Below are 17,828 nucleotides of genomic sequence, written 5' to 3' on the forward strand. Positions count from 1 at the left end.
GATCCAAAGGAAGGTTTAGATGGTTGACTGGAGTGGCTGGCGATACCATAGTCGCAGATCAGGATCAATATATACTAAAAGCTTCCCATCTCCTTTCTCTCTCCAATAACTTCTCCATGTGACCCTTAACATCTCGGTCTGTCTTGCGTCTAACAGTCAAAATGATGACCAAAGAACATAAGAGAGAACAGAGCAATGGGATGCAAGATCTATAGCAGCCCTTAGCATAGGTAGACATGCAGGGGCCATAGTTTTTAAGGCGCTAAGGCGACGGAGGCGTTTGAGGGTCTTTCGGAGCACCTTAGCGATAAGGAGGGCATAAAGCGTCGCCTTATTGACTAAAGCGTTCCTATGTAATTTTTTTATAAAACCAATCTATTTGGCTCAAATCCTAATTGAATCCTATTACTCATATGCTAAATAAATATTAAAGATTCATATCGATACCAATGTAAAATATTCATCAAGAAAACAAATCAATAAAGTGAATAAACTAAGTTCATCTTCATCAATTATTATAACATATTAACATATAATATAAATACATAATTATGAAACAAAATTATAAATATAAAAAAAAGAAAACATAAAATATACAAGTATTTATTATACTTACCTCTATGATGCCATAATGAGTACCTAAGCCCCAAGGTCATCCACTATATTTCTACTCCTGTCAAAGAAGTAATTAAGAACTTAGAATTAAAACACATCGAAAGTAAAAATCGAGATGCCAAATTAAATGGATGAGAAGTGACTAACCTGGGGATTCTTAATCATTCTAAAAAACTTTGAACTTCAATGAAGAAAAAACATAAAATAAATTAAAATGCTAAAAATTTAGTAAACAATGAAAGTCAAATACTTAAAAGTTCAAGGACTCAAAATACTTCAAAGTTCAAAGACTCAAAGACTTTCAATCCAAATCAGTAATTAAATTAAAATCTTCTTCTTCATCTGCATTCTGTTGCTAGCTTGCATCATTTGGAGCTATGCCATAATCGTCCTCAATGTTTTCATCATCACGAATATCCTCTTCACTCATCTCATCCACTTCTTCATCTGAAGAATCCTCAAGCTCAACCCTCCTACCACGCCAGGTAGAGCAAAGATTGGTTCCACTGGTAAATGTTGGAGCCCTCCTTGGTCTATTATGGCCTTGATATGATGAAGATGCCCCAAGTGCTCTATCAACATCTCTCCAAGTGAGATCATTCTCAGGATGAACTAAATCATCCTCTGATTCACCAATCATCCACTCACTACTCCAATTAAGCTCATCGAGCAACAACGGATTGTAGTTTCTGAATTGTTCTTTTCTTTCTTGGAACCTTGTTTGAAGTCGGCAATTATATTGAATGTAGACAAGATCATTTAACCGTTGATGCTCTAACATATTCCTCTTCTTGGTGTGAATCTGAAAAACATTAATAATATGAGGTTATCTACTTATCTTCAACAAAACCATATTAAGTGAAGTACAGGTACTCAGAATTCAATAGTCAATACTCACAAATTCAAATGTGCTCCAATTGCTCTCACAACCAGAAGATGAGCAACAAAGACTAAGTATGTGCAATGCAAACTTTGAAAGGTCAGGAGCAGTACTTCCATGTCGAGACCACTAAGAGACTATAAATATATAATATAAAAAAAATAGGTTAAGTAAAAAATCAACAAACAAAGTTCTAAACTAATTAAAACTTTAAAAAGAAATATACTTACTAGGATTCAACTTGTCCCTTTGTCTAATCGCCATGTCCTTTGCAAAACTTCCTTGAACAGTGGTATACTTGTCAACCTGGACAATGATCTTATCTTGCAAGGTCTCATCAGGCACCAACCATGCAAGAGCATCATTGAAGGCATCACTTGCTTTTTGAGCCAAGTCCAACCATGGTTTAAAGTATCTCCGATACCGATACGATACCCTCTGATACGTATCTTAAATTTAGTCGACTGATACGATACACAACGATACGATACATGAAATTTTTAAAATCCTTTCGAATCGATATATATCCTACGATACATACTGATATGCACCAATACACTATCGATACGTATTGATACTTTATGAAAATTATAAAATCGAGGTGAAATATACGTTTTAGTATGTATCGGTGAGTATTTGTATGTATTGATCAGTATGTAACGATAAGTATCAGTACGTATCAGTGAGTATCGGTACGTATCGGTGAGTATCGATAGTGCGCTACGGTCATATAATGGCCAAGATAGGTATTTTTTCAAAAAATATGATTTTTTTTAGGGGTTTTTGTTCCAAAGTTGCTGCCAACCATATTTCTCTCTAACTACAGTGGAAATCAAGGTTGGGAACAAGGATTTTACATTTATGGGATAACTACAAACCTTGAATTCTTAGTGCGATACTCTCAATTTAGTGTTTATGCATAATACATGTTATCAATAACTTTTTTTAACAATTTTTTTATGTAAAAGTGTTCAAAAAGGTATTTCATATCCATTTATGTGCATATCTTTAGCGTATCTTAGTGTATCTCCGATACGATACGATACCCTCCTATACGTATCTTTATTTTGATCGACCAATACGGCGACCGATACCGATACTTTAATCCTTGAGTCCAACTCATTATCTGGATTATCTGCTATTGCTTTAAAGAACTTGTTTGGATTGAGGAAAAAGACAGCTAAATATATTGATCCATTCATCATAGTCTCACAACGGTGATCAACAATTGCTATGATTTTCTTCCATTTCCTTTCATTGTCTCCAAAAAAAATTTTGATGTTCTTCTTTGCCACTTGTATTGCCATATATACTTCAGGCATAGCAGGCAACTCATCACCATCTACAATCCTCAAGAGTTGAAGAAGAGGTTGTGATGCTCTTATACAATCCATCACACCATTCCAGAATGTTGTAGCAAACACAGTCTCAGAAGCTTTCTTCCCTACCTCAGTAGATGCAAGCTTAGGACGGGACCATTCATTATCAACAATTAATTTTTTCAAAGATTCTTTGTGCTTGTATAAGCTCTGGAGTGTTAAAAAGGAACAGGCAAATCTAGTCACTCCAGCCCTCATTAAGTCTCCTCCTGTTTTTTGCCTCACAGTTTCAAGAAGGCGAGAGTGCCTGTAGATGAATGCAATTAATTTCCTGTCCTTCGATATAACAGACATATAAGAACGTAATTTGCCTATTTCCTCCATCATAAGGTCTATACAATGAGCTACACATGGACTCCAAAATAACCTCTTCCTTTTCTCCATTAGTAGTCGACCCACTGCAACATAGTTGGTAGCATTATCAGAGACTACTTGAACCACATGATCTTCACCAATCTCTTCAACCTTATTATCAAGTACCTTAAATATCGTTTCAGCTGTTTGTGATTGGTTAGATGCATCCATAGGCTCCAAAAGAAAAGACCCCTCCAGACAGTTGACAAGAAAATTAATTAGATGCCTTCCTCTCTTGTCTGTCCACCCATCAGACATGAGTGTGCACCCATATTTCCTCCAATATCCTTGATACTTCGCCTTTAACTCATCAATTTTATCCTTTTTAAACTTCAATAGAGGCCCTCTATAGTCATGAATTGAAGGGGGCTTGAAACCTGATCCATATTGACTAATAGCCTCTACCAATTCCTCAAAACTCCTTAACTTCAAAGCATTAAATGGAACACCACTCTCATAAGCCCACCTTGCAAAGTAAGAACAAAGTTTATCTCTTTCTTCTTCTTCTCTTACACGGCTCTCCATTGTTGTCTGATATGAACCTTTATCCCGCCTATCTGCAACCACTTCTTCAGGAGTCTTCCTCACATGCTTATCCATGGGACCTCTTACTTGTTGTTTGTATTGTGCTTGAATGATAGTTTTATTTCTTCTTGAAGTTGTCCCAGAGCTAGGGATAGGAAATGAGACCCCCAAATCGAATACTATATTCTATTGTGGTCCCATTACTTCTGTAGGTCCATCACTAACATCCAAATCATCCAAACAATCAAGGTTCATCTTCCTCTGGTTCTTCAAGATTGCATCTCTCATCTCTTTAGTAATTGTTTTTGTTGTTTTCGCACACTTGGCTACATCTCCATAACCACCAATAAGATGTTGTTTCAATCGTTTTATTACTCCCTTGACATCATTCCCACAAAGGGTACACTTAATCCAATTTCTATTTGATACGTCAAGCCAATACCCATATTTCCATCCAGGATCATTTGATTTAGCTCTCCTTTTTGGATCCTTGCTTGGATCAATCGTTGATTGTGCAGTAGCAGTAGTACTTGTATTTTCACCCCCACTGCTACCACCAATTGTTTCCATAGATGAGTGGATTCAACTTGTCTCTTTGTCTAAGACTGTAATGTAAAAAGGTAATCAGAATAAGAAAAAGGTAATAAAAGGGAATATCACTACTATAAGGGAATATTAGCCTATTAGGTAATAAGGTAATAAAAACAAATCCTCTATTAAAGAGATATGGGAAAATCAGAATAAGAAAAAGAAAAAATACTCCAGGAAAAATAACACAGATGTATACTTATTCTGGGTAGTCATTAAAACGAACTCATGTCAATACAGCCACATTTAACATCCAAGCCAAATTCATCATACTTACATAATCAAAACCTACTATGGCACTTATCTAGATACTACAAAATCAAATACTGTAAATAGAGGTTTTAAAAAACACAAATTCCAACTTCCCATCCATGTTCTTTTAAACATGAGGAAGAAGATATCCTCCAAACAAAAGCAGACACAAGAAAAACACCAAAAGCAAGCACAACAATACCAAACCCCTAAAAGAACATACATAGAAGCAAAAAAAAAGGAAAATAGATAATCTAGACGGCATGTGCTCAGAACCTCAGCTCTGAATCACTTCAAAGCAGGAGGTAGACAAGGAAATATCATGAGCTTAATGATATTTCCCCAACAACATTCTATTTCTAACTAAAATTTTTTAGCCTAATATTAATGGTACTAAATTGTCAAGGCAAGACATGCAAAACTCCATGCCACCAAGCACTTCTGCAGAGTTACAGCATCAAACAATAAAATAAAGCATCAAATTCAAAACAATAAAATAAAGCATCAAATTCTGGGTTTTGATTGTGGTGGCCAACAATGGGTGGGTCTCAGAGAATTGTTTTCGTGTTGGAACTTTGCCTAAGCCAAGCATGAAAGTGATGAGAGTCACACGACTATAACGACTCTCAAAGTCTCACCGTAGGAAGAAAAAAAAAGCTGTTATGTATGATGAAGTCTCAAGTCTCACCGAGTCACCGGAAGGTGTATGATGAAGATGAAAGAAGAAGAAGGGAGAAGAAAGAAGAAGAGAGAAACAAAAACTGTATGGTGTATGATGAAGATGAAAGAAAAAGGAAGAAGGGAGAAGAAAGAAGAAAAGAGAAAAAAAAAAAAGCACAAAAATCAGAAATTAGAAATATAAACGAAAACATACCTAGAGATGTGGAAGGACAATTCGCCGGAGGTTGCCGAAGGCTATCGGAGGAGAAGAAGAAGTCGCCGGAGAAGAATCGAAGGAGGGGGAGGTACCTCACCGTCGGTTTGGGGTTTTGCGATTTGGAGCAGAGACAGAGAGAATGAGAGATGCGATTTGGTTTTATTTTCTAAGTTATATGGTTTTTGATCCAATGCATCACATGTGCATCAAAACTTATACACCTGCCAACAAGAAAATGTAATTTAGAATCTTCATCAAGCAATTTTAAAATGTGTTTTAAAAAAAAAAATTTGATCCAATGCATCACATGTGCATCAGACCTTATACATCTCCCAATGAGAAAATGTACTTTGAAATCTTCATCAAGCAATTTTAAAATGTGTTTAAAAAAAAAAAAATTGATCCAATGCATCACATGTGCATCAAAACTTATACACCGGCCAACGAGAAAATGTAATTTGGAATTTTCATCAAGCAATTTTAAAATGGGTTTAAAAAAAAATGATCCAATGCATCACATGTGCATCAAAACTTATACACCCGCCAATGAGAAAATGTAATTTGGAATCTTCATCAAGCAATTTTATAATGTGTTTTAAAAAAAAAAATTAATCCAATACATCACATGTGCATCAAAACTTATACACCGGCCAATGAGAAAATGTAATTTGGAATCTTCATCAAGCAATTTTAAAATGGGTTTAAAAAAAAAAAAAAAAAGTTTGACCCAATGCATCACATGTGCATCAAAACTAACACACCTGCCAATGAGAAATGTAATTTGGAATCTTCATCAAGCAATTTTAAAATGTATTTAAAAAAAAAAAAACACATAAGGCAACCGCCTTAGTAGTAAGGCGTCATAAAACCTTTCACGCCTTATAGCGGCTTATATCATAAGGCGGCCGCCATAATCACTTCCCATAAGGCAGAACCTTGTCGCATTACCAGTGCCTTAAAAACTATGGCAAGGGCCACGGTTTGATCGAGGGAATGATAGTGTACGGTGTAGGATTTTTTGAGTTCTTCCGCCATGGTTTGATTGGGGGAACAATAGTATACGGTGTAGGATTTTATGAGTTCTTCCTTGAAGAGTGCGGAGGAGAAATGGTTATGAGATGGGTGAGACAGGATGGGGTTGGTAGTGGTGGTGAGGTGATCGAAAGAGGCGAATGCGCTTGAGAGGGAATGAGTGGCCAGGACTCTGTATAGGATTGAGAGAGATGCCTTCATTACAATGGGTGTTACAGAGAATTCCGGGTTCATGTGTATTAAGGTAGAAATCCCTTAATCTGAGTTTCAGAGAGGTGCAAGGTCTTCCTCTGTTACCTCACCAAATTTCGGTTTCAGAAAGGGTGAAATCCCACCAAAATCCGAGTTTTTCTAATCTTGGCTAAGAGAATGACTGGTTGCAAGTGAAAAATTCTTCCAACTGAAGTTTAAACAACCTGAAATTTCAGTTCTAACTCAAAGCCCTGCTGATTCCAGCCCCCACAATAACCAAGAATTACAAGTAATAAATAATAGGGCAGAAGTTTTAGTTCCTGGTCTGAACTAGAGCTTGATTCTCACACCAAAATCACTCTTGCAAAACCAAATTACACAGGATATGTAATGCAGGAGTAGATTACAAGCAACTAACTCCGCAGTTTATAACCCCAAACAATTCAAATAGGAGTAAAACAAATAAATAATACCATCAAATAAATCCCTAAGGATACAATACCCATATAGGAGCAAAACCAGCCCAAAACCTAACTCGATGGGAGAGAGAAAGACCTGTTATAGAGCTGGAGAGAGAGAGGTGCGGCCAGGGCTGTAGGAGTCCGATTGAGTTGCACTCTTGGGCGTAGATAGTCCCTAGGGAGGGTACAAAAACCCCCCAAAGTTGGGAGGATTCTGACGGCTAGTTGTGAAGTTACAAGCTTTCTTGATTTTCTGACTTAGGAGAGAAAACTGAGAAGAACCTTCAAGAACAACAGCTGAATGCTTCCAATAGTGACTAGGTAAGGGTAGTGAGACCCTTATGAGGCCTGGAATACCCTGATTGAAGACCTGGCTGAACAGAGTACAGAAGAGAGAAAGAGAGGAGATCGATCTCTCTATTCCCACTAGGATTGCTGATCAGTTCTGATTTCTGCAGACTTTTATCAGAATCTGAATTATATCTCTTGAATGTTACAGCAAATAAAATAAAAAAAGAAGAATAAAATAGATGGAGGGTTGAGAAGGGTGAAAGAGAATAAAGGAAGTGGTTATCTCAGCTTGGGCTTCTCACCCACAGCTATCTCAGCTGCTCTAAGCATTTAGTTGCAAACTTTCTTTCATTCAAATCTCCCCAATAATGGGACATATGCCTCTCTATTTATAGAGAAGTTTACAATCATACTAATACTAGGAGCTAGTTTCTAAATAGGACTAGACACTCCTACTACAACTAGAAGCTAGTTTCCCAACAGGACTAGACACTCCTACTACAACTAGGAATTCAAAATAGGACTAGGACTTGACTTTATGACTCCAACATGGAGTAAGACTAACTAACTAATAGTCCATATAAAACTTTACAACCAACTAATGGCCTAATGGGCATTTATTGAATTAAATAGAAACTAATTAAACTAATGAATAAAATCCCGTTTTTCTACCTTCTACCCATATTTTAGGCCTATTAAAGTGGTCTATTTCAAAGAAAACCCATGGGATCAAAGGCCCAACACATACATAACATAACCCAAGGCTTATTTGCAATAAAATAAGCCCAAGTGACTTATCTACATCAATATGTAGCCCAAAAAACAGGATACGTATCAGTATGCAAAATTTCAGGAGGAAAGGAAGAGGAATGAGAGAGATCGACCAAAAAACTGTTGGACTGTACGCACTGCGTAATGCCTGGAACTGGTACAATGGATAGGCTTTTACAAACTCAACCAGAGAGAAGGCATATAAAGAAGAAAGAGAGCAGAGGAAGAGGTCTGACCTAAGAAGGAAGAACCAAAAGGAGAAGTTGAACTGGGAGAATGAAGACAACCAAACCAACCAACCTTTTAGCATGCAGCAAGCTTACGAAAAACTGAATCTTATTCAATCAAGTCCATCCTTAATCGAAGGGAAAAAACTTACATATCAATTCAAAAGAATATCATTATCTGAAAAGAATATAGAATTAAAAGCTATCTGGACTCTATTCCATACCATTCCATTGTTATCTAACTCCTATAGTAAATAAAATCCCAATCACATAAATAATCCCACTGAATAAAATAAATGCCTTAATATCCCTATTGAACTGAAAGCCATGTTTAGGCTTGGTTCTTCTTGGCCTGGGTTTCCAGACTGGGTCAAGCCAGAAATCCTTGAGAACACTACTGCATCATCCCCTCTACTCACTCTTGCTGTCCAGAAATACTATTCATCCAATATACTTATCTCTATCTATTCTCTAAATTCTCCAACTCATATTACCGAGTACTGTTCTTGCAAGACATTGTACCTACACCTATCCTCTTAATCATTACTACTTGTTTGTCATTCTGCAAACCTTAACCCTCCCATATTCTTTTTTTCTCAAAGAATATTAGATCTTCTTAACCTTCATAACAAAACCTAACATTATTCCATACTTATGCAATCCAATACTTGAATACCCTTTAGGTCCTGCATCATCTTTCTAGTTTTTCCACTTCCCATGTCAATATGTGTTGAGTTTCTTGACTGCCAAAAAATTCGGCTCCTGGTCTTATAATCCTTCAGTCTTAATTACATGGACCAGAACTACAGAGCTCAAAAAGCACCCTGTCTAATTAGTATACCTGCTTAAATCCTACAGACATATACATGCTCCTCAATCTATCCTTGCTTTTATGGGTGATTGAACCCAGATAACATTAACAGGAGATTCTAGGGTATCTTTTTGCCATCAAACCTCACTACCTCCAAAATGGCTATTCCTATTCTTACTAGAATTGCAGTATAAATATTGTGGTTTAGTCTGCTAATCTTGATTTACCTTAAAAACGTGCATCGTAGAGAACCCACCCACAATTATAACTTTGCACATGCCACACCTTAGTCTCATCAATCAAAACCATATTGTCAATTAACATTAACCATATACACAATGAAACTGCTTTCCACATATGCCACGCCGCATCAACTTATCCATAATTAATACCCCAACCCCCTTTCGCCCCTGACCCCTGCCCAACCAAAAAAGGCTGCCTGAAAGACAATGCCTCAAGAACAAAATAGTAATAAGGAAAGCTGTATTATGACCATGCCTCCATAATGGCCACAATGAAGTTACTATAGCAAAATTTTGTTAATAAAACAATTGTGAAGTTAAATAAAACTTTAAGTCAATAACTGAATCTCATCACTGAAAGCAGATACACTGATGAGTGTCAACTGTGAGAGTGAATCTTAATATTCATATGTTAAAAGGAAATCCTTCCTTTGGCATGCGAAATTGAAACATGAATTGAAAGACCTTTTACTATTTCCCCTCATTCAAATAATGTTTTCTTATATTTTCATTCTTTGCATGAAACTATAAAGCAAAATAATCTCAATATTCTTCTAAAAAGGGTAGAAGAATTCAATACAACATGCCAATTGAACAACCACATTCTTAAAAACGAAACGTTGAAAAACACAAACAAACCAGAATCTGAAGATTTATCACATTTCTTTACAGTTATCACTCTGAACTCAACTGCAAGAATGATGACACAAACGACAACATTTTTATCTTGTACTTCCCATTCGAATTAGCAAATTAGCATACCTTTAGCATCTTTAAATCTTGAAGGATTTAATCCTTTTTGAGCATTTTGTGCCTTGTTGACCTGTGCAGCATCCCCAATAAATTAATTACCAGTTGATAAAAATATGGTCAAAAGATCCAGACCAGAAAACAAAATTTAAAAAGAAACGAGGCAAGGTGAAAAAATATAAGATACGGACTTACAGCATTGAATAACTTAACAGCTGAGCTCCAGCATAAAAAATGGACAGGGAAATGGAGTTAGATGAGGATAGCAAAAAATCTGATACAGACATGGAACTCTTGTTAAACAAAATTTCACCCCAAAAATAAAAGAATGATACCTCCTTTTGTTGCAACCCCAAGAAGAAACTTTTCATGTGAATCCAAGAAATTTGCAGGTTTCACATGCCCCTTCTCACCCACCTAGATTTGCAAAGGGCATGAAAAATATGAACATAATTTAATTGAGGCCAAAAAACATCAAGTTTCTGAAAGAAAAAAAAAATGGGAGAAGGTCTGTCTAGTCTAGCAAGTCTAGAGGCTATGACTAGATCAGCACAAATATTTGCTACATGGCAAATTGAATAGAGCTGAAATTTTGTGAATGGGGTAGACCCCGAGCCACATGCTCACAAGTCGACTTCCAGCTAAAATGGAGTTGACCATGTGGAAAAATAAGCATTGAAATTCCAGTGAAGAAATAGACAAGTGAACCATGGAAATATGCAATACGTGGGAGGGCATAAGATTGAAACTGAATCTGAAATTTAACATGCAGCCGATTTAGACCATGCCCTAGATATCCAAATGGTTGAAATACAAGAATATACACTCGATTTAATCAAATGATTGAAAAGCACAGTAGGGATTTTGCAAGAAATTACCAACTGTTTCTCCTTCTTGGCTTCCCCTTTAGACTTCCATTCAGCTTCTTCTTTAGCAAGCTTCTTCGCAACAAGCTTCTTTTGTGCTGACAGGACAGGACCCTGCAAATATATCCATTGAACATTAGATAATTCTCTGTTAAAGGTGTGTTAGTGATTCTAAATCCTAGAATCATTTGAATTACCTATAGTGTATAGAATACAAGAATGAATAATAGAAAGAAATCAATCACATACCCGTTGAGCGTGAATAAAGTCCCTAAATTAAGGTTGACGCTTGTACCACGAACTATGACGAAGAACCACGCAATATGGGTCCTTCTACTGAGATCTTCTGCAGCCTCTTACTATGGGATCTTCTCTCTGTCTCTACACTAGCTCTGTGAGAAAGCAGTGCTCCCAAATATTATTATGAAAAGTAATAGCTGCAGGGACCGTCAGTATTCTATATATAATAGAATTCCTAAACCCTATTCCATTCCCACAATAGAATAGGGCTAGAAGTTTCCTAATTAGAGTGGTCCTTATTCTCTTTGACCCAATGGGTCAATCAATATCAGTTAAGCCCACATAAGAGTCCTAACAATCTCCCACTTGGGCTACACTGATACTGATGTCTTCCCATTGACATCTGGCCAAATAATCTCAAGATTGAATACCACTTAAAACAAATTTTGATCCAATCAATAATCTCCATTGTTGAACAATAGTAGAAAATACACCTCAATATACGGCATATAACTATCTAATGTTACAGACAACAGAAAATTATCAATTCAAATCGCCTGGAAAAATAGATATAAGGAATTATATCATAACTGTGATCACATAAGATATATCCTTCCTTATAGGTCCGTTCCTGATCTAAAGATCAGTCTACCTTGAAAACCTCATAGGTAGAGAACTTTGATATTAATCAATACTTAGGCAAACCGTCATTTTCTTGTATTAATATCTCACTTTGGCATACAGCCTATGGTTAACAACCATCTCCATGGATTTAGGCTAAATACCGCCATAAATCACGAAACTTGGCTAAACACCGCCATTAACTGTGACATGTCAAAGTAAACCACAATAATCATACAACAATACGATGAGAGAGAATATAAATGAACACTATACTGGAAAGTAAACATCCTCAATATAGATTGTGCTCATAATGTATGATCTAACAAAATAATGCTTATTACAATACCACTATGGATAAGTAAACTCCCACTAAACAAGCATATCAAAAGATTCCATCACACCCATGTTAGAAACATGAGTCTTAAAAATTCCCACTGGAAGAGCTTTGGTCAGAGGATCAGCAACCATCTCATCAGTAATAATATGCTCAACAGCGATCTCCCCAGTGTTGATCTTCTCGCGAACCACAAGATATTTAATCTCAATGTGTTTGGAGCTGCTAGATCTCTTGTTATTCTTTGCAAAGAAAACAGCAGAAATATTGTCACACCACAAATGCAAAGGCTTAGAGATGGAATCTACAACTTTCAATTCAGATATAAAATTCCTCAGCCACACTGCCTGCTTGGTAGCTTCATAAAGTGCCACAAACTCAGCTTGCATAGTGGATGAAGCTAAAATAGTTTGTTTGGCACTCTTCCAAGAAATAGCTCATCCTCCCAATACAAAAATGTATCCAGAGGTAGACTTTCTATCATCAGTACACCCACTAAAGTCCGAGTCAGAATATCCCACAACTTCAAATTTTTCTGATTTACTGAACACTAGCTTGAAGTCCTTTGTCCGCTGTAAATAGCGCATGACCTTCTTGGCTGCAGTCCAATGAGCCAAACCAGCATCAGATTGAAACCTGCCAAGTACACTAATTGCAAAGGCAATATCAGGGCAAGCACAAACTTGTGCATACATCAAACTTCCAACGGCAGAGGCATAAGGCTTGTCATTCATTGAGCTCCTCTCAATATCATTCTTTGGACATTGTTGCTTGTTCAACTTGTCTCCTTTACTGATGGGTGCTTCACCACCAGAACATTTAGACATGTTAAACCTCTTTAAAACTTTATCAAGATATGCCTGTTGTGATAGTCCAAGTAACCCCCGCGGCCTATCACGACTAATCTTGATTCCAAGCACATAACTTGCTTCACCCATGTCCTTCATTTCAAAGTTTTCTGAAAGAAAACCCTTGGTCTCCATCAATAAGGTTTTGTTGCTGCTAGCCAACAGAATGTCATCCACATAGAGCACAAGAAAGATGAAACTACTCCCACTAAGTTTCAGATATATGCACTGATCGATTGGATTCTCTACAAAACCAAAAGAAGTCACAACTCGATCAAATTTTAAGTACCATTGTCGAGATGCTTGCTTTAACCCATAAAGAGACTTTTTCAGCATACAAACAAAGTCCTCTTTACCATTTTCCTCAAAACCTTCAGGTTGTCTCATGTACACCTTCTCTGACAGCTCTCCATTCAGAAATGCTGTTTTCACATCCATCTGATGTAACTCTAGGTCAAAATGGGCAACAATGGCCATGATAATTCTGAATGAGTCCTTTGATGAGACAGGTGAGAAGGTTTCTTTGTAATCTATCCCCTCTCTCTGAGTAAAACCCTTTGCCACGAGTCTAGCTTTGTAGCGTTCTACTCTACCTTGAGAATCTGTCTTGGTTTTGAAAACCCACTTAGATGCAATAGCCTTACAATCCTTTGGAATTTGCACTAATTCCCATACTCCATTGTTGCTAATGGATAACAGCTCTTCCTTCATTGCTTCTACCCATTTGTCTGAATGCTTATGATTAACTGCTTGAAGAAAAGTAACAGGGTCTTCTTCTTGTCCTATGTCAAACTCACACTCATTCAAATAAGAAACATAATCAGAGTGCAGAGAAGGCTTGCGCACTCTAGTAGACCTCCTTATAGGTTCAGGTGGAAGCCTACCAATATTACCGGTATCAGGAGGTGAAAGTGGGTCTGCAATAGCAATATCTGTCCCAACTTGCAAATCATATTCAATTGGAGTTTGAGTGACTGTATCATCAGACAGGATGGGATTGAGATCAATAAGTGAATTTCTCAACTCAACAGGTGCTATCTCAGGAGTGTCATACTCCCCTTCTTCAAAAGAGAAATTACGAGGAGTTCTAGACTCTTCATTGCATTCAACAAATCTAGCATGAGTGGTCTCTACAATTTTGTGTCCTGGACCAGGACAATAGAATCTATACCCTTTAGACCTCTCTGGGTATCCCACAAAATAGCAACTTGTAGTCCTTGAGTCAAAAACTTTTTCTTGAGGGTTAAAGACTTTGGCTTCTGCTTGACATCCCCACACTCGCAAGTGTCTAAGGCTAGGTATTCTGCTACTCCAGAGTTCATAGGGAGTCTTATTCACAGATTTGCTTGGCACTCTATTGAGAAGGTAAACAGCAGTTTTAAGTGCCTCTCCCCATAAGGATTCTGGTAAGGTGGTATTGCTCACCATAGAACGGACCATGTCTTTCAGAGTACGATTTCTTCTTTCAGCTACTCCATTCTGTTGAGGTGTTCCAGGCATGGAATATTGAGGAGCTATCCCATGTTCTTGCAAGAATTTTACAAAAGGACCAAGCAACTGCTCAAAATCACCACTTCTCCCATAATATTCTCCACCCCTGTCGGATCTGACCACTTTGATCTTCTTGGAGTGGAAAAGTTCAACTTCAGCTTTAAAAATCTTGAAAACATCTAGAGCACTAGATTTCTCACTGATAAGGAAGACATACCCATATCTTGACCAATCATCAATAAAGTTATGAAATAACGGTGCCCAGTGAGTGTAGGGACAGTAAAAGGCCCACAGATGTCAGTGTGAATGAGGTCTAATACTTCAATGCTGCGAGTAGCATCCTTTTTCCTGGAGATTGTCATCTTTCCCTTAATGCAATCTATACATGTTTCCATGTCCTGAAAATCAATATCTTTTAATATCCCTTCCTTTACCAATCTTTTCATCCTCTTGATTGAAATATGACCCAACCTTCTATGCCACAACATAGAGGATTTCTCATCAATCAGAGATCGTTTCACTCCCACATTCAGAACCCATGAAGAATTACAATTCAATCTATAAAGCCCATCAACAAGAGTACCACTACCAATAGAGATAGAATCATGTAATAAACAAAATCCAACTTGATTAAAATTAACAGAATAACCATCTGAACAAAGTCTAGAAACTGAAATCAAATTCCTCCTCATAGAGGGAACATAAACAACATCCTTCAAATCAATAAATGAGTCTGAATTGAAAAATAATCTAATAGTTCCTATGGCTTCCACTTCAACTCTAGCTCCATTGCCCACGAACACCGTCACTTCATCCTTGCTTGGCACCCTCCTGTTTAGGAACCCCTGCAAGGAATGAGTGACGTGAATAGATGACGCAGAATCTAACCACCATGAATAATTGGTACATTAATCAAACAAGATTCAAAACATACTAAGGATAGATTCATACCATCATCCTTCTTTTTCTCAAGGTAGGTCTTCCTCTTAAAACAATCCTTCTTCATGTGTCCTTTGGCCTTGCACCAAAAACACTCTATGCCACTCATGTCTTTTTGTACCCCTGATTCTTTGAAATTTTGCTTTCCCTTCTTGTTTTTCCCTCCTTTAAATTGAGTGAATTTTCCTTTCTTAAAGAACTTCTTGATCCCTTTGTTAGGTCCCATAGATAATGAAGTCTTACCTTGAGTAAGATTGACACTTTCAACTTTGGTCCTATTAATTGTTCCCTCTTCCTGGGTTACCACAGTGATCAATTCATCAAGACCCCATTTATCCTTCAATGTATTATAAGTAGTCTTAAGAGTCTTGTAGCTCTCAGGTAGAGAATTCAAGGCAATGGTGACCACGAAGTCATCATCAAAGTTAATACCTGTACTTCTGATCTTGTTTCCTAGGGAAACCAGTTCCAGTATATGCTCTCTAGCACTTCCTACTCCATCAAATCTAGCCCCAGTCAATTGGCTCATGAGATCGTGAGCCTGTGATTTCTTAGAGCTATCAAACTTAGCTTTTATAGCAGCTAAATACTCAGAAGCAGTATCCTTTTTAGCAACACTATCCTTGATAGACTCAGGCAAAGCACTTTTAATAACAGCCAAGGACTTCCTATTTGCAGTGACCCACTTGTCATAATCCCCTTTCTCAGTTTGGGTACTGGTTGCAGTAGGTTCAGCTGGTTTGGTGGTTCTAGTACACAAGTCTAGGTCCTTGAGAATCATGTAGACCTCTAAGTCTTCCATCCATTTGTTGAAATTATCCCCAGTAAGCTTAGGAATATCAAGTACACCAAAACTAGAAGACATCCTATTGAATATTTTAATAAAGAATATTCTATTCAACATACAGACATATATGTAAAAGAATAAGCATGTAACAATTAGCAAAATTAAACATTACATGCTCAAGTATCAATTACTTCATGAGTGTCAACCAGAACTACATTTCTAACCTTTGGGTCTGAAACATACTGGTCCACTCAAGTTTCTGCTATTACTGCGAGACTTCTTCTAACTTTCGAAAAGTACCGCCATCTTTGGATGGACAGCATCTTCTAGGTTGAGAAATCCCTTTTTTTTTTTCTTGCTTTAACTTTTCTTTGATAATGTCACCTTTGGGTGAACATTAGCAACCTTGCTACCAACCATTATTCTCTGTTTTTTCAGACAAAGAAGACCTTTGATTTGTATTCTATTACAATAAGGTTGAACTTTACCACTTTGGTGGATTCCACCCAATCTTACTGTAATAGTCTACAAATTCATTCCGGTAGCTAAAAGTGGGATTGTTTAACCATGAATAAAAAATATTCATAAACAAAAGCATGAACTACATTACCAAGAATAAACAAGTTCATATTCTGATATGCAAGTAATGTATAGGTTGATTTTTTTTCATTTCTTCCAATTAATAGGAAAATTATAAAAAATCATTAAACACCCATACTTGTAACTTGTACAAAATATATCATAAAGTTGATCAAAACTAGGCTCATAATATATCAAAACAAAGAGCACGAAAAACTGGACTCAACGCAAAAAACAAGGGTGAAAAATTCTTCACCGTTTGCCTGTACGAGCCATTTGAAGTTACTGTTTTTTTTTTTTAATCAAAATCAATCCAATCCAACCGGTTCGGGCAAATTAGTTCCGGGTCAAAGTTCGGGTCAACGACCCGGTCAACCTTTGACCGAGTTGGTCATGAGTTGACCCACTGCATCCCGGGTCAACTCGTTAGGGTTTTCGAGTTGACCCGGCGATGACTCGCCGCCCTTCTTTTTTTTTTTTTGAAACTTTTTTTTTCTCTCTCCTCCGGCAGTCAATTTTTGGTGGCATGTGCCGGCGTGTCGGGAGGTTTCCGATGACGTGCGATATACCGCCGCGACCATCTTCTTGTGCTCTACAACTTTCGTGAAGAAAGTTTTCCTATACGGGATCTTTAAATGAGAGTAAAATAATGATTTTCATAAATTGAAACCCAAATCTTTTTATTTTTTACATAATTTCTTGATTCTAACACCATAGTGTAGGTTCTGATACCAATTGTTAGTGATTTTAAATCCTAGAATCATTTGAATTACCTATAGTATATAGAATACAAGAATGAATAATGGAAAGAAATCAATCACATACCCGTTGAACGTGAATAAAGTCCCTAAATCAAGGTTGACGCTTGTACCA

The sequence above is a fragment of the Macadamia integrifolia genome, unplaced genomic scaffold (assembly GCF_013358625.1).
Source record: "Macadamia integrifolia cultivar HAES 741 unplaced genomic scaffold, SCU_Mint_v3 scaffold205, whole genome shotgun sequence".
Classification (NCBI taxonomy): domain Eukaryota; kingdom Viridiplantae; phylum Streptophyta; class Magnoliopsida; order Proteales; family Proteaceae; genus Macadamia; species Macadamia integrifolia.